Genomic DNA, 18,058 nt, shown 5'->3' with positions numbered 1-18,058 from the left:
TGGGTGAATTCTACAATTCCTAAGCAGTTTTTTTGTATTATTATTCTGCACATTATAGAGGCATGACTTATGTGAAGGCCGTTGTAATTTCTATTGTTAGAGTAGTAATTTGTTTCGGTGCAGAATGACTAGCAACTCTTATGCAGTTCGTGAGCTATGGCAGCAATAATAGGGAAACATTCACATGGTCCATTTACAAGATGAGGTTGCATAAAGTCCATCTGATTACGTATAAGTGGTTATTAGAATAGGTCCTCAAACAAGAGCCATAGGAGAGCTATAAATTCTCAGCCATCTATTTTCAAGTCATTTCATGAGAACTGTAGTTTCATGCATATTGGACACTTCATTGTCATTGGCTTTGGAGCAAGAATAAATGGCACATTCACAGGCCAGATACAGACGTCTTGGTTCAAGGGTCATCGCAACCTGCACTATTAGCGGAGAAATATTAAAGAGGGAAAATATATATTGATAACAATCACTTTGACTCTGCAAAATAGGAATGTTAATTCATTACATGTATCAGAAGCTACTATGAAATTCTAAAGACAGACATCTTTTGTTGTAAGAGAAGCATTCTGTAATTTATCAGCATGAAGCCTCAAAGTACTGGACGCCCTTGGGTTGCTGCATAAGAAAATTGCAAACATGCACATACAAGACCAATCAGAGTATTCATGTAGAGGGATAAATTTAAAGAAAGTTGCTTTTGCCATGCCAACCCACAAAGGCCCGGGTTTCTTAGAGTGTGTTTGTTCATTCATTCATTCTGTTTCAAGACCTCTCACCCCCATGGTGATCCAAAGGCAAAGTGAACTCACACAGAATTAAGCCCTGGAACAGTGAGAATTCCTGTGGTTTGAGAGAGGGTTTCCAGGTGGCCTATGGAAGGCACTACTGACAATTACCTGTGAATAGAAGCTGAAGAATCAACTGGAAGCTTTCAAAATTCAGTTGTAAAAAAATACTTTTCTGGTTCTATATGTGTTAATTTCATCTGGGTATTAACTTTAATCAAAAGTTTCCATTAAGGGCGCCTGGGTGGCTCAGTGGTTTAAAGCCTCTGCCTTTGGTCCTGGGATCGAGACCCACGTCGGGCTCTCTGCTTAGCAGGGAGCCTGCTTCCTCCTCTCTCTCTCTCTGCCTGCCTCTCTGCCTACTTGCGATCTCTGTCAAATAAATAAATAAAATCTTAAAAAAAAAAAGTTTCCATTAAATGTATAAAATTAGGTCATTGAAGTTAAACATATGTGAAGGTGAAGTTACTTCAGTAACAGCAAAAAGGTAATGTAAAGAGAATTGTTGGCCGCTTGTTTTATAAAGCCATCTTTTCACTACTCATAAATATATTGAAAATATATTTTTTAAAGATTTTATGTATCTCTTTGTCATAGAGAGAGAGAAAGACAGAGAGAGCACAATCAGGGGAGAGGAAGGGAAAGAGAGAAGCAGGCTCTCTGCGGAGCAAGGAACCCGACATTAGACTCAATCCCAGGACTCTGGGATCATGACCAGAGATAAAGGCAGACGTTCCACTGACTGAGCCACCTAGGTGCCCTGAAAATCTTAATATTAGATGTCTATTGAAGGAGACAGCGTTATTTTTTATATATTTATGGCCCAAATAATTAATAACAAAAATGAATTTTAGCTGCTCTAGCAAACTACTAAAACTTCACATCTTTAAGATAGAAAGGTAGAAGAAAGTTAATTTTTAAAATAGCTTATAAATAGACTTTCAGAGCAGTCAGAATAAATAGAATGAAAGCATTCAATACGGAGAGTAAAATTATTTTTAGGAGGTTCAGTGATATTTCAAAGACCAAATGAAGTTTGATGAGAAGATACCAAGAAGTTAAACTAAACTAAAATCCTAGAAGCCAATATCTTAGAGAAAAATAAAAAGCAAATATTCTGCTGTTTTTGCTGCTGGTGGGGAAAAAATAAGAAACTTCAGTTAAAAATGAGCTAAAGTCAAAAACATTTTTTATTTATGATAGTTTCTATAAATCTATATTTGTATAAAATCTATTCAATAAAGAGTGTATTTATACGATGTTCATATATCTAGCATGATATGCCAATTGTTACTGTGACTAATAAATTAATCAAAACAAAGTATAATACATTAATAAAACAACTCTGAAAATGTATTTTGTATGAAGAACATAATGTAAGATCAACTTATCTAGTCGTTTCCCTTGAAATTAATTCTATAATGGAGAAACTAAACAAGGCATAAATCAAAGGGCTTGTTTTCAAAACTTCTGACTTAAAATGGGAGGTATTTGTTAAACTTACCTCTCTTTTAATATATTTAAAATTAAACAATATTTTGTTTTAGCAATACATTAATCAACATAACAGATTCTTTACAATATCAACATGATCTTGAAAATAGGTCATTTATGTACCTATAGAAAACTTAGCATAGAGTAAGGTGCAAGACAATATGCTATCTCTTTATCCTAACTGATTTCAAAATTTTTTTTAAAGATTTTATTTATTTATTTGACAGAGAGAAAGATCACAAGTATGCAGAGAGGCAGGTAGAGAGAGAAGGGGAAGCAGGTTCCCTGCTGAGCAGAGAGCCTGATGCGGGGCTCGATCCCAGGACCCTGGGATCATGACCTGAGCCGAAGGCAGAGGCTTAACCCACTGAGCCACCCAGGCGCCCCTGATTTCAAATTTCTAATAGTGGCACAAAATGTTTGTTTCTTCTAGCTTTCACTGTTGCTTCAGGAAGGACTTGGTAGACAATATTTTTCCCATTGTTACCATGTTTTCTTTATTAAACTTACAAATAGAGTAATTTAGTGAAAAGTGTTGAACTTTATAAATCTGGTTTGAGTTCAGCTTTAATATATGAAAGCCTAAAAGTTGTCACTTGCAACCTTATGGAAAAAAAAAAAAACTGGAACAAAGTCAATTAATTTTTTTGGACCTAAAAAAAGCCCCACTTCTACATCTGGAGAGATGTAGTAAGACCAAGAATCACAGCTGGTAAATCACTTTACCTGGAGAATAACACATATTGTAAAGCTATAGAAACAGAGGTAGTCTCGGTTTTGGTTAAAGACTGGACATATACGGTATCTCTAGGTCAAGGGAAGAGAGTAGATAACAGAAATAGACATACCAATATCGTGAACTGATCTTTGACAAAGGTATTCAATGAAAGGATAGATTTTCAACAATAACGTTAGAAAAACTAGAAATTTTTCTATACGCAAACAAATCTAGATGCAGACCTTTCATAAAAGTGAAAAAAAAAAAGTGGATCATAGACCTAAATGTAAAACACAAAACTATAAAATTTCTGGAATAAAATACAAGAGAAGACCATGTGGATCATAGGTTTGGTGATAATTTTAGATGTAACCACAGACACAAAATACATAGAAGAAAAGGCTATTAATCTTTATTAAAATTAAAAACTTTGGGGGCGCCTGGGTGGCTCAGTGGGTTAAGCCTCTGCCTTCGGCTCAGGTCATGATCCCAGGGTCCTGGGATCGAGCCCCACATCGGCTTCTCTGCTCCGCGGGAAGCCTGCTTCCTCCTCTCTCTCTGCCTGCCTCTCTGCCTACTTGTGATCTCTCTCTGTCAAATAAATAAATAAAATCTTAAAAAAAAAATTAAAAACTTTGGCTCTGTGAAAGAAAGCATTCAGAGAATTAGAAGACAAGCTACCAACAGGGAGAAAATATTTGCAAAATATGCATTGGATATAATACTAAATTACAGAAAGAACTCTAAAACTTAACACTGAAAAAAGAAAAAAAAAACAGTAACACAATGAAAAACTGGCCAAGTGATACAGACATTTCACCAAAGAAAATATACAGATGGAAAATAATCATGGGAAAGACAACATCATTTGTCGTTAGAAAATTGCGAATTAAAGCAACAATGAGATAGCACTACACACTGATTAGAAGAGTCAAAAATCCCAAAACTGGCCCACACAATATGCCAGTGAAGATGTGGGATACCAGAAACTCTGATTCATTGCCCTTGGGAATGCAAGAAGGCACAGCCCCTTTGGGAGACATTGTATAGGTCTCTTGCAAAGCTTAATCTAATGATACCAGAAGATCCAGCAATCATGTTCCACACACAAAACCTGCATGTGCAGAGCTTCAGTCGTGATCATCCCAAACCAGAAGCACCCAAACAGTAATTCAGTAAGTGAATGGATAAGCAAACTGTATGACATCTATATAAAATAACATTATTCAGCAATAAAAAAGGGGGCAAGTAACAAAAAGACATGGATGAGCCTAAAATAAGTATTAAAACATGAGTCAATCTAAGCAAAGACAACCTGTGATTCCAATTATATGGGATTCTGCAAGAAGGCTAAGTTTAAAAATAAAAATGTCAGTGATATAAAATAAATAGGAGACCATGCTGTTCTGTTATAAAGAAATGATCAAATGAAAACAGTTGAGAAGAAGATAGGTATGTCTTGTGTAGAATAATTCCAATAATGTAGATACTCTTACCCTGATTGAAGGGATGCATAAACTTGTAGCCCTTCAGTGTATGCTGCGTATGCTGATCCTGAAGAATGTTGTATAGAAAGAGGAAAAACTTACGTTATAGTGGAGAAAACTGACAAACACTAACTCAGCCTTGTGGTCAAGGTCAACATCAATAGGTCGGATGAAAATGGCACTTTACCTCTGTGGTCTTTCTCCCCCAAATCATAACCCCATTCTAATATGAGATAAACAATAGATAAATTCCGATACAAAGATGTACTTACAAAATACCACTGCTCATAACTCTCAAGGTCATCAAAAACACAGAAAGTCTAAGAAACATTCACAGTCAAGAAGAACCCAAAGAAACGTGATAACTAAGTGTACTGTTTTATCCTAAATATGATCTTGTAAGGGGAAAAAGGACATTAGTTATAAATTAAGACAGAGTGCTTGCTTCGGCAGCACATATACTAATAGATTAAGACAACTGAAATAAACTTTGACCTTAGTAAGGTATCAATATTGGTTCAGCATTTTTGACAAAATCTGCTATTCTAACAAATGATGGTAATAACAGTAAAAAAACTAGGGACAAGATATATAATAAGAACTCTCTACTACACTTTCAGGTTGTTTTTAAATAAATTGAAAACTTAAAATAATTAAAAAGCAAATGTTATTAAAAAATGCATCCAGGGGTGGCTTGGTGTCTCAGCTCATTAAGCGTCTGCCTTCAGCTCAGGTCATGATCCCGGGGTCCTGGGACCAAGCCCTGTGTCAGGCTCCCTTCTCAGCAGGGACAGCAGGGAGTCTGCTTCTCCCTCTGCCCCACTTCCCCATTCATATTCTATCTCTCTAGCAAATAAATAAATAAATAACATAACATAACATAGCATAACATAACAACCCTAAATCCAGTATCTTCAGGAAATGCTTTTCAAAGACTTGGTTAAGTGTCCTCATATCTAATAATACATGTAGGGTTATAAAGGTGTGAATAAATTATTGTTAAAACCAAAGACTTATTTAAAGGAATATAACAATTTTTTAGTTTTCAGCATAGTATTTATAACAAAATATTGGCTTATTTTTTATTGTCCTCATCCTCTGGTTCATGTGTGTGCTTACATACATTCTTCTTTTAGGATCACAAAGCTACAGACATTTCTAAACTTATAAAGGTCTAAAATAAAAAGAAATGTACATGGCACTTGGAGATGTCAGCAGAAACCTCATACACTATGTTAGTAAATGTCAGGTGCTGTTGAAATTCTTTTGCCAAGATATATAAATGAATAAACTTCAATAAGGACTGGGAAAGAGTTGCCTTTGGGTTGAACTTCGTGTGTTTATATATTGGGTTGTTTTCTTTGCTTACACATTTTCTGCCCCAAAGCCAAAAACGACAGTCCTTTCGTAGAAACTTGCTGTTCCTTCTTCAGTAGAAAATCCCTGCCTGATACTTTTAAAACTGCCTTATTTCTCTTCACTCACTGTCAGAGGATGGGGTGGAAAATGGAAAGGAAACATTATGTCCAATCTTGTTACTATTTAGAAATGGACAGTATTTTTCATTCTGAGAGTAACTAGTACTACTGTAGCTTTTGTCATCAGGTGATGGATATAAATTTATTGTTGAGATTGAATGATGAAAGTGAATTTTTTTCTTAAAATCTACACTATGCAATATCTATTCTTAAAAAGGAAACAACCCATAAATATTTGTGGATAAATTCCAATACCCAGTTTTCTGATTTCCATTAGTTCTTTGATAAAACCTGAGTTGATTAGCGTAGCAATGAAAGATTTTGGTTATTGTTATAGGAAAAACAACAACAATAACAACAATGTATCAGTCTTTTTTCAAGAAAAATTTAATGAAACTTATTTTATTTTACATCTTTATTATGTACCTGTAAATATCAAACTAGTGAGAATGTCAGCTACAGCTGACAAAGATGGCAAGTGTAGCTCTGGCATATCTTGACTTTCTGGTCTACTAAAGTACTTACACTGAATTTGCTCTTTCCAGTTCAACTTTATCCTATAATCCAAAATTTTACTCAATCTTTTTTCAATTTATACCAAATATTTTGTCTTTATTTCATAATATTCCTTACATAATCATTTCTGTGATGTACAGAAATGTTAATCATCTCTGAAGTCAAGACAAAAAATTATTTTATAACTCAGAATTTACATGAGAAAAGGGGCAACTAAGTTTGAATACAACTTAATATGTGTATATATATCTATATATGAAATAGGTAGTATATCACCTAAATAACTATATGTGATGCATCAATGTTCCTAAACTAGATTTATGCAAGAATGAAATGGGATATATGTAATAATTCAGAAGGTTACCCTGAGTTACACTGTTTGCTAGTTCAAGTCAAAAGAAACAAGTTAATTAAAAATTAAGTTCTGGCCCACAAAGTGCAAAGGGAAATTTTCCCATTATCTCACACTTATTTGTTTTTTCAGGATGAACTTCTCAGTCTGTCTGAGAAGTTCTGGTTTGATGCCTGATGTTCTGACAAAATAATTGATAGTATCCCCTTTCACTCAGAAATGTCTCCTTTTAGAAGGTGTATTATATGGTATCACAATAGAAGGCATCCCATCCATCATCAGTACCATCTCTTTTTCTATCCTCTTGAAGGTGAAGACTCTCCCCTTTAATAAGACTGGTATGAAAAATAAGAAATGGGTTTTCCCTCTGCAGTAATCTGTATTACTATTCACATTTAAAACTTTGGTGCAGGGGCACCTGGCTGGCTCATTAGGGGGCAAATGCAACTCTTGATCACAAGGTTGTGACTTCTAGCCTCACATTAGGGGTAAAGTTTACTTAAAAAATAAAAGTTAAAAAAGTAAGATTTTGGTGCAAATTTTGATACCCCAGGATAGTAGTATTAGAAATCATCCTCTAATTATAGAGAAGATTTTCACTAAGGATATATCTTAGTCTGAAGATTAAAACACCCCTTGTCTATTTACACTGAAGAAAAAAAATAGCAAATAGAATTTATTTCTAAGAGGAAAATCAAAGTAGATGTAAAATTTTATTATGAAAAGTAATTTTTGTGAATTTCAATGAATATTCATGGTCATTAAGTATGGGAAAGGGTAAACTAGGTATAGGTCCCCTCAAAGACAAGCAAAAGCACATACATATTTTTATACTATTTTTTATTATTTATTTTTTTATTTTGAAATTTTTTTCTTAAAGTACACTTTTTGAAATAGTTTTTTTAAAATTCATGAAATAATTTCTGATTTATAGATAAAATACAGTACAAAGTGTTCTGTACTCTTCATTTAGCTTCTTATGATGTTAACATCTTATATAACTAAAGTACATTTATTAAACAACAAACATTATAAAGATGTACCCACATTTTTTTTATTTTCTACTATTGTTTTGATTAGGAATCAATCTAGGATACTGTACTGCATTTATTTCTTAGGCTGCCACAGTCTGCTTCAATCTGTGACAGTTCTTCATTCTTTTCGTGACCTTGACTTTTTTGAAAATTAGGCTTCAATATTTTGTAGACCTCCCCTTAATTTCAGTTTGAGTAGTGTTTTATCATGAGTAGATTGGGGTTACGGGTTTGAGAAAGAACAGGACAGGTGACCTCATAGCATCATATCAGGGAGTACCTGCTATCCACGTCTTAACCCTGATGACATTAACCTTGATTACTTGATTAAGAGTCTGACATAGCAAAGCTACTTTTTTCCATGCCATCCTCGGTTTGTAGGAAGGGAGTCATTAGGTCCAGTTCATACTCACAGGAAGGGAATTCACCTCCAACTTCTGAAGGGAGGGTCAGCCTGTAATTTGTAGGCCTGTGATCAAACCACCACAGTAATTAGAATTATTTTTGATGGAATACTTTGAAGCTATGCATGTATTCTGTTTCTTAAATCTTCATCTACTATTTCACTAAGTCATTGGATCTTGGCTATAGCAACTATTATAATGCTGTTCTGATGGTGAGTTTTTCTTTCATTGCTTACACATTTATCATTTGGAATTCTTCAGAAGGAAAATATTTCCCTTATCTAACATTTATTTAATAATTTGTTTATATCAGGATGAACTTAAAGATATTTCTTTTGTTCTTTTTTATCATAATTCATACGGTCCTTGTTTAATTTTGTTACTCTAATTTTTCCAGCTTTAGCTTCTGGAAGTTCTTTCAGGTTGGTGCTTGGTGTTAAAAAATCTTCCTTATCTTATGACTCATGATATATGTGGCCCTCCTCCCAGAAGCAAACATTAATTCAAATAGTTCTTGATCTTTTTACTGAGAAACCAAGATCTGGGTGCAAAGATCACTCATTTCTCTTGTGGTGTCACTGGTTATAGCCTGTCCCAGAAGACAGAATTAGAAAATGCGTGTATGTTTTCATATCTGTGTATGTACTTATATTTATAATTACTTCTATACCTGTCTCTCTCTTTCTCTCTCTCTTTCTCTCTCTCTCTCTCTCACACACACACACACACACGTTCATACCACTATCTTCTACTCTGATCCAACAACAAAGGTTTCATTTATACCTTCAATTCTGACATCACCTGGAATTTTGCTTTCTCAGACTTTGCAAACTTACCACTTTGTAAGAAAACTCTTCAATAGTTCTGGGGGTTTTGCTTACATACTCCTCCTAAAATGATTCTGTTTTTTTCCCACCAGATTTCTAGACATTCACCCCTCTGTTTTTCAGGAACATAATTCTATCATCTCCCCTTTCTGTGTGTGTGTGTGTGTGTGTGTGTGTGTGTGTGTGTGTGTGTGCTTTCTTTTCAGAAAACAGTTCATAATTCAGCATCCTTAAGTGCCCTTTATTTCATATAAATTCTATCGACTTACACTCAGTCTCCCAATTAGTCTACCCAACTTCACCCCAAAAATCTCTACCCCATGATGACTAAATAAATATCTAAAATAGATCCTGCTCCTCTTCAATGTTTTTTTGACTTTTTTCCAGATAAAATCCAAATGTCTTAAAATAATGCAAAGCTCACCATAATAGAGCCCACATGCTACTTTAGACTCACATCTGCCTGCCCAATTTGGGATTAATTCAAATACATTCCCCCCTGAATACCAAGTTATTTCTTTTCTCCTTTCTCGTCCCCCCCATCTAAATGATTGAATTGAACATCATTCTTAAAAATGCACAAAATTGTAATCTATTAAAATATTTTTTCATGTGGTCACCTCACAATCGAGAAAGAGAACATTGCCAACATTCTAGAACCACTGCCCAACTTTTAATGATATTTTCCTTATTCACTGATTCCTCCTTTTCTTTCTTCCAACTTTTTGACTACTAGCACCATGGTTTATTTTAAATTTGCCTAAATTAAATCCTAACTGAATTTTGCTTGTGCCCACAGTACACTTTTCAACCATTTTGTTGCATGAAGTTAAAATATGTTTATTTATTGTTTTTCTTTAAAAGAATATAGAAGACATTATTTATCTATCATATTGTTGATGGACATTTGGATTTTCACAAGTCTTGGCAACTAAAAAAATGATGATTTCTGCAGAAATGCATAATTAAAGATATATATACACCTGAGTTTGGAATTGTTGTGTCATATACATAAATTTCATTATTTGGTAGATAATGACACAGTGTTTTTCAAATTTGTTGTAATAATTTAGTCTTCTACTGGAGATCTATAGAGTTTCTTATTTGAATCACATCTTCATCATACTTAAAACAGTTATAGCTATCTTCAAATTTTAGATACATAGTATCTATGTGTGGCCATTAATATTTCATGGTGGTTTTATTTTGCACTTATCTGGTTACTCGTTAGGTACTACATTTTAAGGTGTTTATTAACCATTTGAATATCTTCTGTTTGGAAATGCCCAATTATATCTTTTGATTCATTAAAGATCTTTATACATTGTTATGTCAGCCCTTCACTGGTTATACATGCTGTGAATATCTGCTCCACTTGTTATTTAACATTTATTAGTATTTTGTTCAATGAAATAGTTAAAAAATAATTCAGAAAAGAGACTAGTCTGATTAGTATTTATAGCTGATGAGCTGACGGCATGCTGATTAAGAAACCACAATCTTAATTGTTCCTTCAAGTGTTCATTTAAAATTTGTATTTGGGAAATTGGTTAAAAATGAAATAATTCACTAATGAAATAAGTATTTAATGTAAACCATTAAAATAGCTTTTTCTTTTAGTAAATTTAGATCTATACTTTCATTTTCTATGAGAATGTCAGCTTTGCGTTTTGGATTGTGAAGATTTAGATCTCCTAATTGAAATCTCTAGGTTACAAAAGTTTATTTGTGACTTGTTCCCTGTTATTTAAACTGGAAAAATATATTGGAAAGTGATGGTATGTGAATAAAAAATTCAGTATTGAGGGCACCTGGGTGGCTCAGTGGGTTAAGCCTCTGCCTTCAGCTCAGGTCATGATTTCAGGGTCCTAGGATTGAGTCCCGCATCGGGCTCTCTGTTTGGCGGGGAACCTGTTTCCTCCTCTCTCGCTGCCTACCTTTCTGCCTAATTGTGACCTCTGTCTGTCAAATAAATAAATTAAATATTTTTTAAAAATCTGTACTGAAAAATGATATTACAGGGGTGCCTGGGTGGCTCAGTAAATAAGCGTCTGCCTTCCGCTTGGGTCATGATCCCAGGCTCCTGGAATTGAGCCCTGCATCAGGCTCCCTCTCCCACTTCTCCTGCTTGTGTCCCCTCTCTCACTCTTTCTTTCTCTGTCAAATAAATAAATAAAATCTTAAAAAAAAAAAAGAAAAAAATGATGTTATAAACAGCACTTCTAATTGTGTGTGTGTGTGTGTGTGTGTGTGTGTGTGTGAAGAAAATAATATAATGGGAAGACTATATATGATATATTGTGTTTTTCTTGTGTCAGTTGCCAAATTAATATCCTACTAGATTATTTAGAATTTTGGTTCATTATTTAACATGTTATGTTGTACATATATAAGCTGAACAGGTAAAGTTAACTGAACATAGGACTGATTTTCTATAGATTAGATGTTTTGTTTAAAAAATTAAAGTCTATTTCACAGAATCAGTTTGCCCATTTAGTTTGGATTACCACAAAATTGCCATAACTTTGATTACTTTTTCTGCTTTTATATGGTCTCACTAAATACAGAAACCTTTATTAATTGAAATGTGCTTTTTAAGAGGACATGCACTTACTTGGCACCTTTTCCACGGAACTAAATTAAATCTGATGACATGTTCTTCGACTTCCCGGGAGTGGTAATTTCCCTTAATAGGGACACTTGCTAATAGTTAGGAGAGGCTCAAATGAGACATAAGGGTCCACAAGGAGCTTAAAGGTTGTGGATTCTTTTTTTTTTTTTTTTTTTTACTTCCAGGACTTCTGTCACCAATTATCTACTAAACCACAGAAGTTTCAGCACTCTGTAGGAGACATTTAAAACTACTTCTTAAACTGAACTTAGTTCAGAATTTTTGGTTATACCTGTTAGGATCTGTAAGAAAGTGCCACTTCTGTCTTCCTTCCCATTTATCACTTCAACAGCTCTCCTACCCGTGTGACACAGACTAGTGATGTGGCAGCAAGTTCCTGTCTCCAGAAACAATGTAAAATATCCTGTTTTATGGCAACAGTTGTATTTTCCATTCTCTCATATACTATTTTTCATCATTTTTAAATCTTTTTGATCATCTAATTGTCTATTGAGACTATAAGTCATTACTATGTTGCTTTAGAAAAGCTGGGGAATTTTTTTTTTACTCCTATTTTAATGAATCATTATTGACTTATTCAACAGAGGAAAGAAAAATTCCTTTTTTGGGGGAAAGATATTTTTACTCTAACATCATCTATATTCAAATATGTGTTAAAGAGATCTCTGAAGAAAATGATTCTCTTGCTTATCCTTATAGGCACTTTTGTTTGCAGGGGTGAAAAAATGTTAATTTATATTCGTTTGTCAATAATAAAACTAATACCTACTAAAATGTGTATCAGGAAATAATCTAACAGGAATTTCTGGAAGGTCTTATAAAATAAATGACATCATTTATTTTATAGGCATCAACTGAAAGTTGCATTTGCAGTATAATTCTGTAAATTATTGATTGATAATTAAAATAAGCTTGATACATCTTGATATAAATTATAAAAAAACATAAATATATAAGGTATCGAAAAAACAGAGAATGATGGTATAGAGAACCTGAAAGACTTAATAATCTCCACTGTGACTCCTTAAGTGACTAGAGCCCCATATATTCCTCCTCAGCTATCCTGCTGAACTCAAACCGCCTAATTGCTAGTAGTTAGACCATAACCACAATTTGCTTCCTCTACAACTTGCTGCATGATTTATGTTGCCTAAATTACCCAGTATTTTCCTAAGAGTTTGATTTTTCAGAAAAACAAACAAACAAACAAAAAAACCTGACCTCTGATAAACCTCCCTAAATGTGTTTTATAATATCCTTGGTCCCCCAGTCCCCTCAGGACACTCATCTTAACTCATCATCAATCTATTCTCATGATGCGTTGTCTTCATGAATGCTTTAAGTGCCTGAGCTACCAGTTTGGGGTTGTTTCCTTCCTCACACAGAGGAAGCTTCAGCACTGTGGCTAAGAGCTCAAGGTTCATAAGCAAAGGCCAGACTCCCATATTAAATAGTTGTTTCATTTTGGCTGTGTTATTTTTATCTCACTGAGTTTTCCTTTCCTCCCCTGGAAAAATCAGATCACATTTTATTAAGCGATTAATAAAAATATGTATTGTGTTCCTATTCTTCACCAGTTAAGTCTATTAGATGTTGGTTATGTAGTATTCACTCAAGCAGATGTAAACCTTGACCACATTGGTGGTAGACGTCAATGAGAAGAATATGAGAGTTTTCCATGTGAATCTTACACAAAAAATTCAGATGTGTGAATAAAAAGCCATGTTTCTTTATTGACCTGAAATCATATTAAAACCGACTTTGAGGTCCTATCTTATAACGAGGACAGGAAATTAAATCTAATGTATTACTGGGACCATGCTCCCTTCTCTAGGGCTTCACAACAATACAGTTCAACTATGGTGATAAAAAAGGAGGTTAATTGCCATATCTTTATCCCATTATGGGTAACTTTGATGTGCTCCCTATCTATGCTCAGTAATACCCTGAGGTTACGATAGGCTATTGCTAATGTGCAACCTCACATTCACCAATCTTTTCTAGAACATTTCAAGCCAAACCATGAGATCATCTATCTGAAGTTGAAACCACTGCCTCAGGTCTCTGCAAGGTAGTGGTGTCTGGGGATTACTATCATGGGAACACCATTCTCTATCAGACCTAGAATAAATCACGACCGCTTCTCCTATTCAATCTTTTCTCTCCTCAGAGGCACTCATCTGTCTCTGTTCTCTATTCGCAAAGTTCTTAAGGAACTTAGCTTTCCAGAGAATAAAGTAAGAGGTCCTATTTTCTGTAAGGGTCTTTTTATTTTCTTCTCTACAATCCACACCTTAACATCATTCGCAGAACGAAGCACATCTGAGTGAAAGAGAGGCACAAATGTCTGACCGATCTGCTTCAAAATAAAGAAAAAAATCATAGAAACTAAACAATTAGTATCTAACATAATATAGTTATCAAGTATTAATAATACCTTACTATGTAGCTAATATTTAAAAATACTTTAAGCAATAAAGAATATCTTTATAATAGAGAGTAACATGATGTTATGGGAAAAGCTGTGTATTGTATGGGATTTCACAGAAATAATCTCTGAAGAGATGACATTTATAAAAAAAGATGAATGGGGCACCAGGGTGGCTCAGTCTTTAAACATCTGCCTTCAGCTCAGGTCATGATCCTGGGGTTCTGGGTTTGAGCCCTGCATCGGGGTCCCTGCTTGGCGGGAAGCCTGCTTCTCCCTCTCCCACACCCCCTGCTTGTGTTCCCTCTCTTGTTGTGTCTCTCTCTGTCAAATTAAAAAAAAAAAAATCTTTAAAAAAAGATGAAGTTTTTTGTTTTTTGTTTTTAATTTTTTAATGCTATATGAAAGGCTGAGGACAGAACAGCTCAAAGTTTTAGAACTTCCACGGTGAAATTCTCTAAACTGAGAAAAAACTGAAAATGACCAGTGTGATAAGTGTATATTGAACAAAAGGAAAGAATGGTTGGAAAGGGCACTGTGAAGATAAATAGGGCTCAGGTCATATAAGATCTTATAGAATATGTGGAAATAATTTTGATTCTATGTCCTGGGAGAAGATAATGATATGTTTAAGTGGACAAGTCCTATTATTTTATTTTAATTTTTAAAAAGAACACTTTGGCAGCCAGGGAGATGTTTGAAATAGAATAAGAGAGAAAGTTGGAAGATGTGATAGGAAGTTCCTGAAGGTGCCCAGGCCAGAGATGAGTTCGCTGGGGAGAAAAGATGAGGGATCCTTTTGCAGTGCCCTTTGGGTAGCACAGTCACCACTTAAGAAACAAGCAATACAGGGTGCCCCCTCCTGGTCGGGTTGGGCTTTTATGTGTGGAAACAATGGAGCTCATGCCAAAGAAGCCAGATGAACTGAGCTGGTAAGGGGGCCACTTCACAGGAGCTGCTAAGGTGGGCATGAGAATCAAACTGCAAAGCAACAATTGTCTCAACAACCTGTTGAAGGAATTCAGTAAACGCCAGCTCTGGGAAACCATGTGTAATGTTACCATTGTGGTAGGGAGCCTCTCCTTCCTGGATCACAAAACAGTGCTGGCTTATATGACTAAATACTTCCAGAAACTCTTCCTGAGTATTGGGCTTGATGCTACCAGGATCTATGTGGTGGACATTATCACCCCTGCCAATGCTGAGAAGATTCTGAGCTTTGTCTACACATCAGAGCCTGGGCAGACCCAATCAATGTTGGGGTCATCTATGCAGTAACTGAGTGTCTGGGTGTGGAGGATCACTTCACCTTTCCTGACCTGGAGAGCACTGCTGTGGCCACGCCCTGAATGAGCACCAGTGGTACCCAGAGCTGTAGGTCAACAGAACCCACTCGTCCCCTTTGAAGTGTGCTGGGATGATGGGGAGCAGTTTGGTCCTAATAGGAACTATGTGTTAACCTAGAGATGCTGGAGGAAGTCATAAAGAGGAAAAGACAGATACGGCCAATGACATTAACCATAGCCTGAGTCTGTTGCAGTGGCCATGGCCACCCTCTTCTGACCATGATGCTCTTGCTCCTCCCGTGACTCTTACTAGGTTGACGACCCAGCCAGTCACAGTCAGCATGGCCATCCAATCAGCACAAGCTCCTGGAGGCCATACAAATTTGAGAGCAGTGGAGACTTTAGTAAAAATGGTTTCTTTCCTCCTGACAATGCAAGTAGACATCACCAGGATAACTAATTCCTGTGTGAGCAACAGCAACCACTGCAAAGATCCAGGCTTTGGGAAGATGGATGAGCTCCAGCTGGATGACCTAGGGGTGATGACTGGCAGTCTGAAGACCTCACTGGGGAGACAGGCATAGCTGAGGAGGTGACTGAGTTGAGTGATGCCAGTGAAGACAAGCTGACTTTCAGAGAGAACGATGACCACGAGAATAAGGCCATGCCCGGCCAGGGATGCAAAAAATTTCTAGAGCACAACATTCATTGGATCCGACAGCATGCTCGGGACCATGTGGACCTGCTGACAGGCAGCCACAAGTTCTGGAGACCCACTTCTAGCACCGAAACTCCCGGGTGACCCATGTTCTAGTCCACATTGGTGTTTTCCTCCTTTCTTGTGACCCATGTGAAACTAAGTTCATTATCAAGTGGCAGCTGACCACCCACCGAAGATATGGAATATTAGAGACTATCATCGCCCACCCCAATGATCTCATGACTGGGCATCCGGGTTTGTTTTAAGGTGCAGCCTCCATGGAGCTGGAATGCACTGTCTGTAGGAAGGCACAGGCCAAAGATCTCCATATGGTCCAGAGCCACGTCCTTGACCATCTCCACTTGGAAGGTGCCAGGCCCGTGGTATCTGTGACCAGTACCACTTCCCCACCGCAGCCCCAGATGACACATGCTCTTCCACCTGGGCATTTCAGTCCTCCTGCTCCCTCTGTGTGACGGGCTTTGTGGCCCGCCATCTCCTAGAGAAGCAGACAGCTGAGCACCGAAGCCTGGAAGATGTCCTCATCCCTGGCACCTGTGCAGCCGGAGCTTCAAGACTGAGGCTGCCTATCACAATTGTGGAAGTGGCACAAATACAGCAGTGGCCTTGAGGCATGGCTATCGCACCCAGCAGTCCAGAAGTGGAAGCTTCCATCGAAGGAGTTCCTGAGTGAGGAGCTGGCCCATCTGCAGGGCCAGCCTGGGAACAGCAAGTATATAGCAGCAAGGTCTGTGGGAAAACGTTTGCACACACGAAAGAGTGAGTGAGTTCAGCTACCTCTGGTGGATCCATAGGTGAGAAGCTGCCCAGCGTGAGGGGTGCCACAAGTGCTTCCGGGGCCACTGGGGCCTCCAGTGTTGCCTGGGGACGCATCGGCTGCTCTCCTGTACTGCAGTGCAGTCTGCGGCCGGAACGGCTCCACCTCAGCCGTGTGAGCAAGCACATGGGTGTGTGTGAAGGCAGCCTCTTGCTCGACTGCCCCGTTAAGCAGAACTTCTTGTACGTATCCATTGCCGAGAGGCAGAAAAGAGCCTGGACCACTGACTGGATCTTAGCAGAACCAGGGGAGCGCCCACCTTCCCCAACCTTTCCAGTTTTACTGATAGGTTTTAGGCTGCTAAGAATCCAACCAACAACCTCACTGAATAGAGGAGGTGTTGAGAAGTCTTCACTGTGGTTATTGTCACCAGATTTCCAACCGGGACACCAGCTATGAGAGAGATTTTGGGGACGTGGTCATTCAGAAAAGAGGAGTCAGCAGGACAGCTCACCTCAGGTTCCAGGCCCAGCCCTTAGCTGGGAGAAGAAGATGGGCTGGAGGTGCCTGCTTGTTCTCAGACTCTACTCTGCTGATTGGACAGTAAAACCTTTTGGCAGTTAGATCCAAACTGGGGTCAGAAGGCTTTGGGGTGAATCCTTGCCAGCCAGAAGAGGCATCCTGTAGTGCCAGCTGAAATGGCAGCCTGGATGGGCAGGAAGGGAGTTTTCTCTTTTCTCCTCAATTCCAAAGAAACATGATTTTATGCAGCGACATCCCAGCATGTCAGGCCTTCTCTGTGGGGTAAAGAGGACAGGGAGCCGCTGTGATGTAGTCACTTGTCTACAATGGTTACCTCCACTGACCTTGGGTGTCCTGGTGGAGAGGTGGGAATGACTCTGACAGCATCAGCCTTGCCTTAATTTACATCCAGACTCCCACCTGGGAGCGTGTTTGGTCTGTAGTGCAGATGAGAAGAACCCATGAGCTGGTAGAATAGTGGACTGTGAACCCTTCACAATTAAAGAAACCCAAGGAACTGGTGGTGTGTAGAGGGATGTTCATTCTGTTTTTCCCCTTCAGGTAGCCTGTTGTTTATTTTGTGCTAAATGGGCAGGAGTTTG

At 37.3% G+C, this 18,058-nt stretch overlaps 1 pseudogene; it reads left to right on the top strand.

The window, feature by feature from the left end:
* Positions 1–13,645: 13,645 nt before the first annotated feature.
* On the top strand, positions 13,646–17,221 carry LOC111146870 (annotated as a pseudogene).
* The last annotated feature ends 837 nt before the right edge of the window (positions 17,222–18,058 follow it).

Source organism: Enhydra lutris, unplaced genomic scaffold (genome assembly GCF_002288905.1).
Source record: "Enhydra lutris kenyoni isolate GAN:26980312 unplaced genomic scaffold, ASM228890v2 scaffoldscaffold15, whole genome shotgun sequence".
Lineage (NCBI taxonomy): Eukaryota > Metazoa > Chordata > Mammalia > Carnivora > Mustelidae > Enhydra > Enhydra lutris.
This window is presented reverse-complemented; position numbering and strand designations above follow the sequence as displayed.